Source organism: Panthera onca, chromosome A3 (assembly GCF_046562875.1).
Source record: "Panthera onca isolate mPanOnc1 chromosome A3, mPanOnc1 haplotype 2, whole genome shotgun sequence".
In the NCBI taxonomy this organism is placed as follows: domain Eukaryota; kingdom Metazoa; phylum Chordata; class Mammalia; order Carnivora; family Felidae; genus Panthera; species Panthera onca.
The window spans coordinates 34395856-34411280 of record NC_138341.1 but is presented as its reverse complement, the minus strand read 5'-3'; the positions used below and the strand labels follow the sequence as shown (position 1 = coordinate 34411280).

The following is a 15425-nucleotide window of genomic DNA, read 5'->3' as shown; positions in this document are numbered from 1 at the left end:
TCCTGGGGGCCTCGGGGGAAGCTCTGTCTCAGAAAGGTGCCTCCTCACAAGGCCTGTCAGAACTGATCTCACACGCAGGTAAAGAAGGATCCAGGGGAGGAAGGATGAGCTTAACGGGGCATGTTCATAGTGCAAGAGAAAACTTTGCCACGGTGGAGGAGAGAGATCAGGGGGTTGTGGGAAGTCAAATCAGTTATTGTCCAAACAATACTGACACATAAGAGGTAAGGAGAGAGAAAAGTAGTAGAATGATCTAATATTGAACAGATCAAAATCATGGCATCCCAACGGGAGGCAAACTTTGATAGATTCATAAAGATTAAAGAGTGCTTACTTACTGTGCTGTGCAGAGGAGAGGATAGTTAGCAAATACAGCTTGTGGGCTACATATGGCCGGTGACCTTTTCTGTGAATACAGTTTATTGGAACATACATCCATTCATTTATGTATTAACTATGGCTGCGTTCATGTTACAGTGGCAGACTTGAGTAGTTGTGACAGAGATCATATGGTGTACAAAGCTTGACATATTTACTGTGTCTCCTTTACAGACAAAGTTTGCTAACCCCCGATGTAGAGGAAAGAACACATCGTTCTAAGCTTTGGAACAAACAACTTTGTATCCACACTAGTTTTTATAATCTCCCTTTCAAAGTTTTAATTTCTCATCCACGAAATGGGAGACCGTATTACCCGTGCCAACTGACCACTTAAGTCACTAATTATGCTAATTTATGATGCTGAATAAAACGATGAATGTGTAAATGCACGTTCAGCTGTAAAAAGTTATACAGATGCTCAATGTTGCCAGGGCTATTTTCAAAGTATTCGGCAAAAGAGAGAAGGCAAAGGAAGTTGGGTTTTCCTCAAGAGAGGTAAAGAGGAAATAAATAATAATGATTTTCAAGGGCACATTAGCCTTTTTATCTGTGTCAGTTAATATATAGTTTTGAGGTGAGGTAAGCTGGGTTATTAAAATTAAAGAGAAAGAACTAACAGCCACAGTCACCTTGAGGATGGACGAAAGAAATTTGTTAGGTGTGAGGTACCACCAGGTATTGTGGCAGTTAGAGGGGATGCAGGCCCTGGTCTGAGGGAACGCCCACCTAGGGGCTGTGGAGTAGGACTGGGGGAGGGCAAGAATGGGAAGACAAATTCAGGAAGTACTGCTTGGCATAGATTTATAACAATTAGGCCTTGTTTATCTGGAATTCAAATCAAGCTGGGCATTTTAATTTTTTTAATGTTTATTTCATTTTTTTGAGGGAGAGAGAGAGAGAGTGCGAGCAGGGGAGGAGCAGAGAGAGAGGGAGCCACAGAATCCGAAGCAGGCTCCGGGCTCTGAGCTGTCAGCCCAGAGCTCGACGCAGGGCTCGAACTCACAGACCCATGAGATCAGGATCTGAGGTGAAGTCCAGAAGCTTAACCAGCCAAGCCACCCAGGAGCCCTGAGCTGGGCATTTTACATTTCTACTTGCTAAACCTGGCAACTGTCCCCCACCCTGTGTGTTTTGGGTGGGGGGAGGGGGTGTGTGGCCAATCACAGGATTCCCCACCCCCTCACAATCTTTTGTAGATTCTAGGTCCTGAAACTCTGAATGTTAAGCAAAGTTAAGTAAGGATGGAAGAGAGTTGGAGCTGATTACCTGATGACAGTCTTCTAGAAAGACCTCAGAGCTGCCCTGTTCTGCCCTTTCCTAGGCCTGTGGTTCAACCCCATCTTTAATTCTGTGAACTATGCCTTTAATTACCAATCTAGCCCTTTCTGTTCCTTAAACCTGTAAGAGTTTGTTTCCTGTCAAAGAAGCCTAATCCATATGTATTATAGATAATAATAATAAATAAAATTACATATATTCTATATACATATATGTGTGTGTGTAAATATGTATGCATGTGAATATGTATGTATGTAAATTTGTATATATATACATATAATTTACCCCACCCAAAACAGTATCTAACAAGACATTGTGGGGATGGGGGTGGCTGGTAAAGGTGTAGCCAGAATGAGAAAATTAACTAGGGAAATCTTTTTGAATGAGGATCTGGATATAGGCAGAGGGGGGGTGGGGAGAGGAATCTGGACCCAGAATCTGGCAAATGTTTCCATTCACTGAATCAGAAAGCAACAGTGAGCTAGCTACTAAGGGCTCTTGAGTAGAGGAGGGGCGTGATAAAAATGACATTTGATTTTAAAAGTTGTTTCTAAAGCTGTTTTTTTACTGTTTTGGCGGGGTGGGGGTGGGGGTGCAAGTGGCCACAGGGAATCTGGCTGGGGGGGCTGTTCTCAGGGTCCACAGGATAGGCAGCCGGGGTGGGGCAGTGAACAGTGGGAATCCCCTCCGAGCCGACGGTTGGATGTTAGTGACTTTCTGGTCGAGGGGAACATCCACACGGGGCGGGACGCGCTCCAGTTGTGTCCTGAAGGGCAGTAACTCAGCCTGGGGGGCTGCAGTGCGGTGGGAAAGGAACAGCTCTTGAGGCGGGAGGCCCATTATCCCAGCTGGCTCGGAGTCTCCACCCCGGGGAGGGATGTGGTGAGAGTGGAGGCCATCCAGCAGAAAGTGACAGGGATGATTAAAGGGATGGAAAATCGGGCCCATGAAGAAAGGTTAAAGGGATTGCCGCTCTTTAGCCTGGAGAAGAGAGGCGGGACGGAATAGCTGCCTTCAAGTCCATGCACGGTTATTAATAGACGCGTGCTAGGCAGCTGCCCAGCGCGCATCCGCATCCGGGAGGACAGCACCGCTGCAGCCAGCCTGGCACCTCCGCCGGGGAGGAGAGGGAGAGCGAGAGCGAGAGAGAGGCAGGCTCCCGAAGGAGGAAGAGGCATAATTATAAAGGCTCTTTTGTGGTCTCTCAAGTGCCCTCTCCCCTCCCCTTTGTTTTTGGCATCTGTCATTATGCTGTGCAAACCACAGCCAGGCCTGTGATGGCACCAATATCTGCTTTCCTGCCCACTCGGAAGGTAATGTGGCTATAAAATTGATGAGTTAGAGAAATAGGGTACAAAGGGTGGACTGTGTCTAGCTCTGTGGAGTGCTCTGACGGGTCTCCCAATCCAACCTGGATAAATCATCCTGCCTCCGTTCCTCCCACCACGTCGGCCTGGTCTATTCCATCTGGGCTCCTCTGACGGACTCCCCAGGAGTTCACATTTGCTCTACCTCCCTGTCTAATTCGTCACTTTGGCAACTTGAGAGGTCTTCTATTTCTTCCCAGGTCAAATATGTTTCATTTCACTTTTTTTTTTTTTTTTTTATAAATGGTTCCTAATGTGAACCCCTTCTCAGCAGGCCAGCCTCTTGCTCTCTTGGCTAGGCTACCATGCATGTCACACAGCCAGGCCAGCATGCCACAGTCTCACCAGAGGAGGCCAAGAGGGCCCCTTGGCCTCAGCCATGTCAGATCCCTGTTAGGGTGACCCAGGGCCTAGGCGTGCGGTGACTGTATTTTCCTGATGGACGTGTAAGGGATATAGTTATGGAGGGAAGGTCAGTTATGAACCACATATTGGGACACTTCAGAATTGGAGCTGAGTGAGGGGTGGGTAGGAGGATGGGAGGAGACATGGGGAATAAACACGAGCCAGAATTTATCACAAAAGTGATGGAGTCTGGCCTTCGAAAAGCCCAGAGCCAACATTTATTTGGTTAGGGTTCACTGTGTTCTGAAGGAAGAATGTCAGTGACTTTCACTCAGTGACTTTGCTCATCTGTGAAATGGGCATGATCACGATAGCTACTTTCTAAGGCTATTGCGAATATTGAATAACACAGTGCACATCGAGGGATCAGCGTACTTGGCATGGACACTCAATACACATTAGCCACCATTATAATAATTTATTCCTAATATGATCTGCTGAATGATATTGATGGAGCAAAGGAAAGGCTGTGAACAGGAAGCACTGGTCGGGTGTGATCATGCTTCATTTTAATGCCACTCTTTTCCCAACACCAGTCCCCTGCAGGTCGGTGACGTTGGCCAGCTCCGGAGGGATCAGCTGCCCACCGTTCATTTAACCTTTGTTTGTCCTCATCTCTCTTTGTCATTATTTTTCCACTTCTTGTCCTTCTCATAAGAAAGGGTAAAGCATAGGAATCCTTGGTTCTGCAAAGAGGCGGGCCTTGTCTCTTGCTCGATTCCATTGGAAAAATCAGAACAATTCCTATTATTTTCGGTTCCCAGACCCTGAATGTGTCCGGCTTCAGGTTCACTTCCTACATGTCTCTCGTCGCCGGATCTGCAAGTAATTTAACCTTGTTTTCATAGAGCGCAAAGACGTTCCGCTTGTTTACACTGGAGACAAATTTTCCTCAGTTGACGCAATCCTATTGATTAAATAATGACTTTCTTCCCATTTAAAGGTAATTTCGGTTGGTATCATGACATGGAGGAGGAAACTGAATGCCTTTTCTGTCCTGCTGTGTGAATGGCAGCCTGTGAGGGCCAAATCTGCCGCTCCGGGAAGCGCCTTCTCATTTTTCTCACCTGTTCTGGAACCTGGATGGGCAGCTGATGCCAGGACCCTGTGATGAGGTTGGCTAAACATGGGCAAATCTTGATTAGGGTCATTAAGGAGTTATATTAGCTTGGGAACGAATGTCAAGCCTGGGCTGGGTAGACGCGCCTTTGTTTTAAAAATGGATTTGAGGGGGATTCTGGGGTGGACAAAATGGGTGATGAGGTTCAAAAGGTACAGACTTCCTGTTATAAAATAAATAAATCCTGCGATGCAATGTACAGCATGGTGACTAATGCTGTTAACTGCTATAACAGCAGTTATAATACTGTTAATAATACTGTATCGCATGTTTGAAATTTGCTGAGAGAGTAAATCCTCAAAGTTCTCACAATAAAAAAAAAATTGTAACTACATAGAGTGATGGATGTTAACCTGACTTATTGCAATGGTCATTTCACAATACATACAAATTTCAAATCATTATGTTGTACACCTGAAACTATATAATGTCATATAGCAATTAGATTTCAATTAAAAAAATAAAAAGATTTAAAAATGGATTTGATTTGCTTTTAAGATTATTAACATCCAATAAACTAGGACCTACACATGAACTGTTTTTCAAGGTTGCATCATATGGCAGTCAGGACATGTCGTCTGAGCCAAGAATAAATAAAGTCAAAGGGAAAGGAAGCACACACATCAGGAACAAGGGCAGAGAACAGCATATGCAGGAAAGGCACCGAGATTGGCGTGGGGGTGGTCAAAGAAAATTGCGCTAGGCTAAGTCCCTGAATTTCATTTGGGCTCAGATTCTTATTTACAAAACAGGGGCAATTGGATCAGAGAATTTCTAATGCACTTTCTCCATTCAATGTTCTCTGATATATGGAAATACGAAGACTTTGTTGTTATTTTGCTTCTATTCCAAGCCCTTTCACTGTGTGTTCCAATAAGAGTAAGTCCAGAGGATGACATTTGGGAGGATGGGTGGGACCTCTCTCCCATTGTCTCTGTGTGAGGTCAGGACAATGTCTTCTGTGTTGACAATGCTCCATACTACCATATATGTTCCATAGGGGAATGTATATTATGCAGCGATTTAAAAAATAATGTAGAAAACCTTTGGAATCACTTGGGAATGTATTACCAAAGGTAAGTGGGAGCTCGAAGGTAATAAGAGAAAAAGATAGCTGACATTTTTTTAGGTATTTACTATTGCAGGCATTTCCAGGGGTTCCTTCATTTTCTCTTTACTAGGGATTGATAGACATTTTCTGTAAGAACCAGAGAGTAAATATTTTAGGCTTATGGGCTATCACCTCTCCTTTGAAACGATTCAACTTTGCTGTTATAGCAGAAAAGCAACCATAGGCAACATGTAAACAAATGTTTGTGGCTATGTTCCAATAAAACTTTATTTGTGGACCCCGAAATGTGAACCTCATGTAATTTTCACGTATCACAAAATATTCTTCTTTTGATTGTTTCCCAACCATTTAAAATGTAAAAACCATTCTTAGCTCATAGGCCTTCACAAAAACAGGCAGTGAGTCAGATTTGGCCTATGGGCCATACTTTACTGATCTCTGTTCTTTACTACAATGCTTTAAGGGAGGGGGAGGACTATTTTACAGATGAGAAAAAGTCTTAAAGAGGTTAGCTAACTTGTCCAAGTTTACCAGTTACAAGCAGTTGAGCCCGAATATAACCCAAAAGGCCAGATTCCAGAGCTTGAACTTTAACACCTAACACTTCTAGAAGGAATAATTGGAGTGGTGGGATATGTGGTACTTTGGTCTCTCTAACTCTGATTTAACATGGTCACAAAATTGTCTTTTTAATTATTATTTTTTTTCATGGTGGTTTAGATTCAAAACATTAGAGCAAGGCTGGTCTCTCACAAGGCCGGGAGATAACCTGGCTGGCTTAGCAGTCATGTGGGAAAACAGCTCAAAAGAGGACTGAGCAGGTAGGGGAGGGAGATGCAGAAAACAAAGAGGAGATTCTGGGAGCATCAGGACCGAGGGGGAGGCCTGGCCATCCTCGTCCAGGATGTTTGCCCTGGGCGTCAGCTCAGCATCTCCTTGGGATGGACAGATGGAGGCTAGGAGGGAAGAGAGAGCCTGCTTCACCTCCAACACCTCCCATTCCTGTTCCTGAATAGGATGCATGTCGAGCCTTCTCTAAGGCTTCCTGTACACGGACCTCATCTCAAAGCCAAACTGTCACCTGTTGGGGGAGGCCTGTGGCTTCTCCTGTCTTTCCCAGGAAAAGGCACATGGGAATGCCAGGTGAGGGAGGCCTTCCAAGTCTAGAACAGACTGTTTCAGGAAGTCATGAGCGGCCTGCTCCCAGAAGTGTTTGGGGGTGCTTGCTCTCAGTGGACACTGGCATAGAGGGCCTCCTGGGGTGGGAGGTGAGAGTGCAAGAGGGTTTGGAGGCTGGACCCACTGACGTGATAAACATTCGCCGACTACCTACGTGTGTTGGTTCCAAAGCCAGGAGACCCCAACATGTATTATTTCCTTTGATTCCCACAGCTGAGTTCTGAGAGAGGCAATGTGGTCCCATTAGACAGACGAGGAAACTAAGGCTTAGAAGAGCTTGCCGCTTTCCTGGGGGTGGGGGGTGCAGCAAAGGGAGGCAGAGTCCGTCTACTCTGCTTTCTGCCTCCCATCACAGGCCCGCACTCTGTGCCGTGCGGGGCAACGGGCTACAGTTCTTCCTCTGACTCTTGGTCGCTGTGTGGCTTGAGCAAGTTACCTGATCTCTCTTCACCTGTTTATGGTTATACCTACTTTCGAGGGTTGTCCTAAAACAAAAGTTGGTATCATATGAAGGCGCCTAAAACAGTGCCGGGCACGGAGCAGCTTACACGCATGGTTGCTTTCTTCCCTCTGCTTCAAGATGATGTGGTTTTGTGAAGTTGGGTGAATAATCAATCTTGCTCAGTTTGAGGTTTTCAGAGCCTAGCAGAAAGCCAGGCATGGAGCAGACACTTAATAAATATTTGTTGAATGAATGGATACACAATGCTTACATCTACTGATGCCAGCCATCTGGATACTTAGAAATCTAAATGGATGGATTCTTGACTTTTCATCTGCTTGTTGGATGTTATTCCAGAATATAAGCAGCAAAAATGATCCAAAACATAAAAATATGAATGCACTCAGGTCTTACGGATGCAGATTCTTTGGGAGAAATGTGTGAACCAGTGGGAGTCTGCATTGGGCTGTATTTAAAGAAAGGGGATTTGTTATTTTCAAATAACTTCAGCTGTGTCACCAGGTTTATTTATTCGCCACCCATCCATCCATTCATTCAATCATTCAACAGTGGCCTAGAGGGGCTCTTAGGGCCTCTTTTAATAAACAGGGAAGGAAGATTATCTGGAGCATGTCAGTTATTTGTAGATAAATAGAGGCTTCCAAACTGCTCTTGGGAGCTTGGAAACGGTTTGTTCTCAAGTGTTTTAGACACTCCTCCAATATCCTGCATGTACTGTTTCTGTGTACCATCTCCGAAGAATCCTTGTGCTAATTTGCAGTCATTAGTGGAAATGCTGAGTGCATCTGTTGGGTGTGTGGGAGTGCGTCTGAAGAGGAAACGCTCACACCGGCGGGGGGGGGCCTTGCTCCTGAGAAATGGGGTCTCGTTCTTGACGTTGAAATGATGTATGGACTGAGAGGAGTAAAAATCCCTCGAGCTGGTGAGGCTGGGCCATTATTCTTAGAATCAGAAGATGGGTGCAAGAAATTCCTCTTTTTTTTTTTTTTAATGATTCAGGCAGACAGTAATACCTTCAATCTTCTGGAATATTTGTGGCTATGTAGTCCCACACCAAAATGACTTATGCTTTCGGGACTCCTAATTGTGTGTTTTCTGTGCCTTCTTTCTGTCTCACAGATAACCGCTTCTGCAACCCTCAGCGTGCTTATTGCTAGCAGTTCAGCACCTTCCTTCTAATTTGTTGGCTGTTTCCAATAGCTCATGGATTAAGAAAAAAAACCAAAAGTAATAATGACAAAACCAAACCCAAACAAACAAAATCCTGGAAGGTACGCCTGTTAGGACAATTTAAAAAAGCAAGAGTTAATAGGATCAGAATGAGTCTGAGGGGACTTTCAGTGAGCACGTGCACTTTGGAAGCTGGGCTTTGTGGGGTCTATACTGGCTGTTTGGGGGTCTACTTCTTTGTTCTTGATTATAAGCTGTACAGATTGGGTGAGACATTACTCCAGCCTCATGGCATCCCTCTGAAGCAGGGATGTGGCTTTATTTCCCAGAGGAGACGACTGAGGAGGAAACAGAAAAGTGGGAGTGATGGCTTTCCATAGGGCATGGCTGTCAGGACCACACTGAATGCAATGGTAAGATGGTGTGTTTATTTGCAAACGACCGCATTGACTGCTCACCTGTCATCATTTTGAAGCTGAGTTTTTAATACTTTGATCAGAGCTACTTGTTTCTTGACCTCTTTGAGAGACCTTCTGGGAGATTCTGGTGTCAGAAAACGAGTACTTGACTAGGAGTCAGGGGTCAAGAGTTGCGGTCTAGATCTAGCTCTGTGAGGTTGCTTAACCTCTCTGAGCCTGGATTACATAATATGAGGGCCTTGGTTGAACCCGACATTTGCTAGGATCCCTCTAATTGTACCTTGCGTGTCTTTGATTTTCTGTGAGCTTCAGAGCCAACCCTCTTCAGGAGCCAGGGGAATGGCTGTACAAGGACAGCCCGTCTTCCTGTGGGGAGTGGCTGAGTAGCTGGGGTATCCCCAGAGCATCACGGCCACAAGGTGGGCTTATGCCAGTGAGCTCCTAGGCCTCCCTCGCCTCGGGTTCTAGGAGGACCTGGATGGGCTCCTCAAGTCCTTGCTCTGTTCCCCTTGGCATCCCTTTCTTTCTCTGCCTTTATCCTCCTCAGCCTCTCCCTGCAGGAGCCACCGGCAGGCATGGCCCATTCTGTAGCCAATTCTGACCAAGGCAGGAAATGGATGTGGAGCCTCAGCCTGCCACTGGAGGGATGAGAGGACTGGAATTTGGTCTCATGGTTTCAATCAGTAATAATCGTGCCTCGGTTAAACCTCAGAGGCGACGGTGCTACCACTGCTCAAAGCTGATAGTAAGTGGTGTTCTTCAGATGTGGGATCTGGAGGCTTAGGCACGACTTGCAGGCTCCTGGGTGCCTTCCTCCTGCTCTTAGTCTCCTTTGCTAAAATCCAAATGAGGATTGGGTGTGTCAGAGTCAGCCGGGCAGCCCGCAGCTTCCAGAATTTCCTAGGCATCCCCATCCCCTAGTGGCGTCAGCAGCAGACTCCCAAATCCACAATATGATCAGACTCTTGTCTAGTGTTCTAGACCCTGCCCCCTCTTCCTTGTGCTTGGGGCCTCCCCAGGGCTCAGCAGCCTGCTGGGCAGGGTCCTGCTGGGGATGGACAGCCCAGGGTCCCACCGGTGACTGGACTCTGCTGGTGTCTTTTCTCGTCTCAGTAGGGCCAGACCCTCTGCTGTCGCCTTCAAGAATCATACCTGAGCTTGACTTGCATGGCTTAGTGCCCTCACTAGAGTTGTCCTCCAAGGCTGGGACGAGCAGCTCAGGGTCTCAGCGCACTCGGTTCCTTAAGTCTGCGTTTCTCATGTCCCTAGAATAGCAAGAGCAGACCAATAAATTGAAAGATTGAGTTTGGGGAGAAAGCATTCTGGGATGCGATTTAGGCTTGGAAGACACAGGTCTCCCTAAAATCTTCTTGAGAGACATCGTTGGGCCTGAGCTGTAACTAATATCTACTAAGCCATAATCCTGGAAAAGGTAACTTGAGGAAGGTTGTAGTGATGGAAGTTTTTGGTGTTTAAGGAGCAGAACTGAAAATGGAGAAGCCAAGGGGGGCTATAGAATTCGTCAGGGTGTCTGCCCAGAGGCAAGTAAGTGCTGATTCTAGACAACAGGTGTTGGGCCTCAGACAGAGAGAGGGGAACAGGGGTTGCTGCAAATGGCCCTAGGGCCATGCAACGCCCAGGCTTGATTCTGTGCTCCGTAGTGAATCCAGCCACTGCTGGCCACAGGGTGTCCCTTCAGCCTCTCCGCCAGGGTTTACTGTAGGTGAATGCCTGACACTCCGGCTTCTTTCAGTCTTCTCTGAACTTGCTGTTTGACAAGCAGAGACCAGGTGAGCACTTCCTTCCTGGATATGCTGGGAGAACAGAGGTCCAGAGCATGCAAGGAGGATCTCAGCTGCCAGCCAGGTCTTCCGCCTGTGCTAAGCCCGTCAGCAGCTGTGGGCAGGGGTGCCTTCCTGATCTCCCCCCGGATGGGAGCCTGGCCTCAAATATGGGGAACAAAATTGGGGTGCAAATCCGGGAGGTCTCTTCACTCCCAAGTGCTTCTTCCATCAGTCCCATGGCCACCTGGCCAAGCTATTGTTGTTCACCTGGAAATGCTCACAGGCAGGGGTCCCTCCGGAGTCCTCTGAGACAACTCTCAGGGGACCAAGAGGGGAGACTCTTCCTTAAGGAAGGATCTGGGGGTTAGAGTGGAGTTGGAGAGGGAGTGAAGCCCACTTGAGGTTCTGAAAAACCTCCCCTAGAGTCTCTGCCGGCTCTCACCCACCCCTCTGCCTTTGATGGGGCAGCAGCGCCTCCTGGTGGCCACCATGTCTGGCCTCCCCTCCACTGTCCCCACTTCAATGGCTTCTGATTTTTTCCCCTGGTGGGGAACTCTTCTCCCAGGGCCACCACTGCCCATGATTCTTTCCTTCTATCCTTTTCTTTTACCTATTCCCTCCACTTTCCCTTTTGAACTCAACTTTTGTCTTTTGAAACATCGCTGCTGAAAACCATCCTGTAGGGACAAGATGGATGGATAAACTAGTAATATGGCTTTAGCCACTGATAAAGCGTGACAAGTTAGCACTGTGCTGGCCGTTACTGGGGCTGGAGCAAATACATCTCTTTCAATGCGCCATTTGTCTCTCAAACTTCCTACATTCAACTCCAGTCGTAAACAACTGCGATGTCCTGATGCCTCGCCTTTGCCAGTCTCCGTGTTGGGAATCTACTCTGTGCCGCCTTTTACTTTGGTCAGGGGCATGATCTTCCTGTTGGGGAAGATGAGGGGTAGGATGTGTGTACAGTTGGATCTCCAGCCTGCCCTGCCCCAAATTCCTCCTGACCAGTTACTGGTCACAACAACCTGGCTTTTTTTTTTTTTTTTTTTTTTTTTTTATCTTGGTACCACCAGATTCAAAAGCACCCACTCTTAGGAGTCCAGAACGAGAGTTTTCCAACATCTCACATGGGCCCCAAGTAGGGGTTAAAGGCAGTTGTTCAAAGTTAGAGACCTTTTATTTTCCCAAAAAAGAAAACGCTGAAATATTCAGATAAAAATGAGGCTTATAGGGGCGCCTGGGTGGCTCAGTCGGTGAACCGTCTGACTTTGGCTCAGGTCATGATCTCACGGGTTGTGAGTTCGAGCCCTGCATTGGGCTCTGTGCTGATAGCTCAGAGCCTGGAGCCTCCTTCGGATTCTGTGTCTCCTCCTCTCTATGCCCCGCTCATGCTCTGTCTCCCTCTGTCTCTCAATAATAAATAAATGCTAAAGAAAAATTCTTTTTAAATGAGGCTTATAATAGAGAGAAAGCTCCTGGCCTGGGTTCCAGTCCTGACACAGATAAGCACTTGCCTCCTGCCTCAGGCTTTAATTTCCTGATCTGCACAAGGGCCGGAATACCCCCCAAAAGTCCCCTCTCTGCCCTGCAGTTCTCTCCTTCCAATTCTTCTGCTTTTGTGCAGCCAGGCAGGCTAGGATGTGGCTTTGATCTACACAAACTGAATCCTGTCCTGGCATCGGCTACCTCCCACCCACTCACATGGATTCTGGGCTTTCATTTTTGCCAGAGTCATATTTTTCTGGTGTTTATTTTTAAAAGGTCTGCATCTGTGGTGACCGTCTCCCATTTGGAAAATTAACTGCTTACAGATGTTGCGTGTGGCAGAGCATTCTCCCAGGCGATGAAACCACTGGGGTTTGGATATCATTTCAAAAGGAAGAGGAGAGAAGAAAAGCTGAATGTCTCTGATGTAGGTGGCAGAACTTCTTGACCTTCTATAAAATGCCCGAATGAGATCTACTTTTAGAAATTGCAGGGTGGAGAATTTCTTAAGGTTTGAGAGCCCAAGTGTTAAAAAGCTCTCACTGAAACGGTCATTTGTGGGATGTCTGTGGCTGTGGCTGCCGGGCTGGGGCTCAACTAGCTCCTTCTATCCCTGCACACAGAGCCCTTACTCACCTTCACAGCCACGGTCAGCTTCGGCTGGTCCAGGCAGTGACTTCCCTTTGGGTTCAGGGTGGCTCTCTGAGTTTAGGTAAAGGGCGCTCCAGTCGAGAGCAAAACCCAGCAGATCTTCCTGACCCTGGGTTCCTGGGTGTAATCGCTGGCTGTCCGCCCTGTGCTGTCCTCCCCACCTTGACTCCCCCCGCCTTGGTTTCTGTCCTCCTTAGTCCCTTCCTCTTTGAGGCCTCCATCCCTAGGTGCCACCCAGCTCTCCCACCCCACACACAGTGGAAAACCGGTCTGGGCCTAAAAAAGACATCTGGTGAGATCCTGTGGGACTCCCATACAAAGCCCATTTCTGTTTTCTTATTCATTCAGCAAGTTCCAAATCCAGGCTCGAGAATGGAAACTAAGGGGGAAGGGTCACAGCCAACTCTGTGTGGGTACTTAGGGTGTGTGTGTGTGTGTGTTGTCTATATAGTGTGTGTGTGTGTGTGTGTGTGTGTGTGTGGTTTGTACACACGTGGTGGTATTTCTGGCTGTGAAGAGTGGACAGACAGAGGTCAGCTCCTTTCTCTAGCTGGTTATCACCCTGGGCCAGACAGCTTCCTTTCTACAATGTTTCTATTTCCCTCACTTAGTTCAGTGACCTCTCTGGTCTCCAGTTCTCCCACTGGTAGGCAGATTCCTGCTGCCTTTGTCCGGTGAGAGTGACTAAGAAGAAATGAAAGTTTGATTGGGAAAGGACCTTAGAGACTATCTCTAAATTGTAATGAATCTGACCACTGTAAGTATGAGAAGATTGAGGCCCAATCTGCACAGTCTGCTTGAATTTCATGCTAGTTCAAAATCAGTAGATTTAAACATTGTGGTCATATTACTTTGTATTTCTGGCAAGATTTTCTTTATGAAAGAGAACTCAAAAATGAGAGAGGGAATATATATAATGTTCATTGCGGGTATTTGGATGCAGGTTTAGAATATAGAGATTTAGAAGACAATACTCAATTTTTTTTAACGTTTATTTATTTTTGAGACAGAGAGAGACAGAGCATGAACGGGGGAGGGGCAGAAAGAGAGGGAGACACAGAATTGGAAGCAGGCTCCAGGCTCTGAGCCATCAGCCCAGAGCCCGATGCAGGGCTTGAACTCACAGACCGCAAGATCGTGACCTGAGCTGAAGTTGGACGCTTAACCAACTGAGCCACCCAGGCGCCCCAATACTCAATTTTTTTAAGGAGGAAAATTACTAGTCACTTGTTCAAAATCCTGTAATATAAAAATGGGAGGAATAAATTGAGTATAATGTAAGTTTATGATTAGGGATAGTATTTACTCTTGGAATAAGATAACTATTAAAAAAACAGTACACAGGACTGGCCATTCAGTAGGAAATATTGATAAGTTGTACTCAAATCTTCACACACACACACACACACACACACACACACACACTAAAGGGAAACAATTATTTTTCAAAGAAACAACATGAAAATTTATCAACCACATCTATCATTTGGAGGAGCGATGTCTGGTACCAAGTGGCAGAAGCAGAAAGAAGGAGAAAGGAGACAAAGGTCAAAGGCCACTGATGGATGATAAGACCATAGGAATTAGGACTCCCTTTCAGTAGTTAAAAGGTGGGGGGAAAGTTTGTCTGAGATAATGCTCCTGGCTGCTCAGGGTTTACATATTAGCATATCAGAAAACATGCTTTTTGTTGTTGTTTTTTTTAATCTAGTATCCTTTCATCATAAAATATCAAACAAAAATATCCTTACAGTTAAATCTCAGACAAAAATGGAGAACTTGACCATTGTTTCTTACGTGATCACACAGAGAGAATCTTTTCTTACCCTATGAGCATTCTCATGATTTTGAAGGGCTTCTTTTTTCTTTAAATGTTTGTTTGTTTATTTATTTATTTATTTATTTATTTATTTATTTTTGAGAGAGAGAGAGACAGAGTGTGGGTGGGGGAGGGGCAGAGAGCAAAAGGGAGACACAGAATCTGAAGTAGCTCTAGTCTCTGAGCTGTCAGCACAGAGCCCAACACAGGGCTTGAACTCATGAACCGGGAGATCATGATCTGAGCTGAAGTCAGATGCATAACCGACTGAGCCACCCAGGTGTCCCATTGAAGGACTTCTTCAGCTGAAAACCATGACAACCTTGAGGGGGGAAACTGGTCAGGCTGCCCACAACCTTTAACCTGCCCTGGGGCCTCTCATAGACGATAGGCATAGACCAGGACCCATGGCTTACGCAAATGTGCAGATTCCCTTTCTTCTCACCATCTGTTTTCTAGTTTATTTGTACTTGGCCCACATGATGCCTAACAACTGGTTTGACTGGTTTTTGTTTCACTGAATAGATGAGACTAATCTATTTGGTGCCTTGTGGAGGCAGATCTCAGCTCTGGGACACATGGCTTGCTGAGGGAACAAGGCTCCCTTTTCATGGAGGCAAGTTTGAGGTATTTTGATACGGCAGAGCCGTAAGGATATGTTCTCAGTGGTTTCAGAGTGGGTCTGGAAAAACCAACAACCAACCACACCACACCCAGATGGGAGGCACTAGAAACAGTGGTTTAGTGATGGGTCCCAGAAGGACATGGACTGTTGGAGGATGCTGACGTAATCCATGCCAACCACAGGGTTGTGGACAGTGGCTGCAGA

At 46.4% G+C, this 15425-nt stretch overlaps 1 long non-coding RNA gene and 1 pseudogene across 1 annotated transcript in view; one reads left to right on the top strand and one right to left on the bottom strand.

Annotated features, from left to right (window-relative positions):
* Nucleotides 1–15425, top strand: part of LOC132691764 (uncharacterized) — a 156600-nt gene that overhangs the window by 134001 nt on the left and 7174 nt on the right. The gene's annotated exons all lie outside the window — the stretch shown is intronic.
* LOC132672937 (U4 spliceosomal RNA) lies at nt 9512–9595 on the bottom strand (annotated as a pseudogene).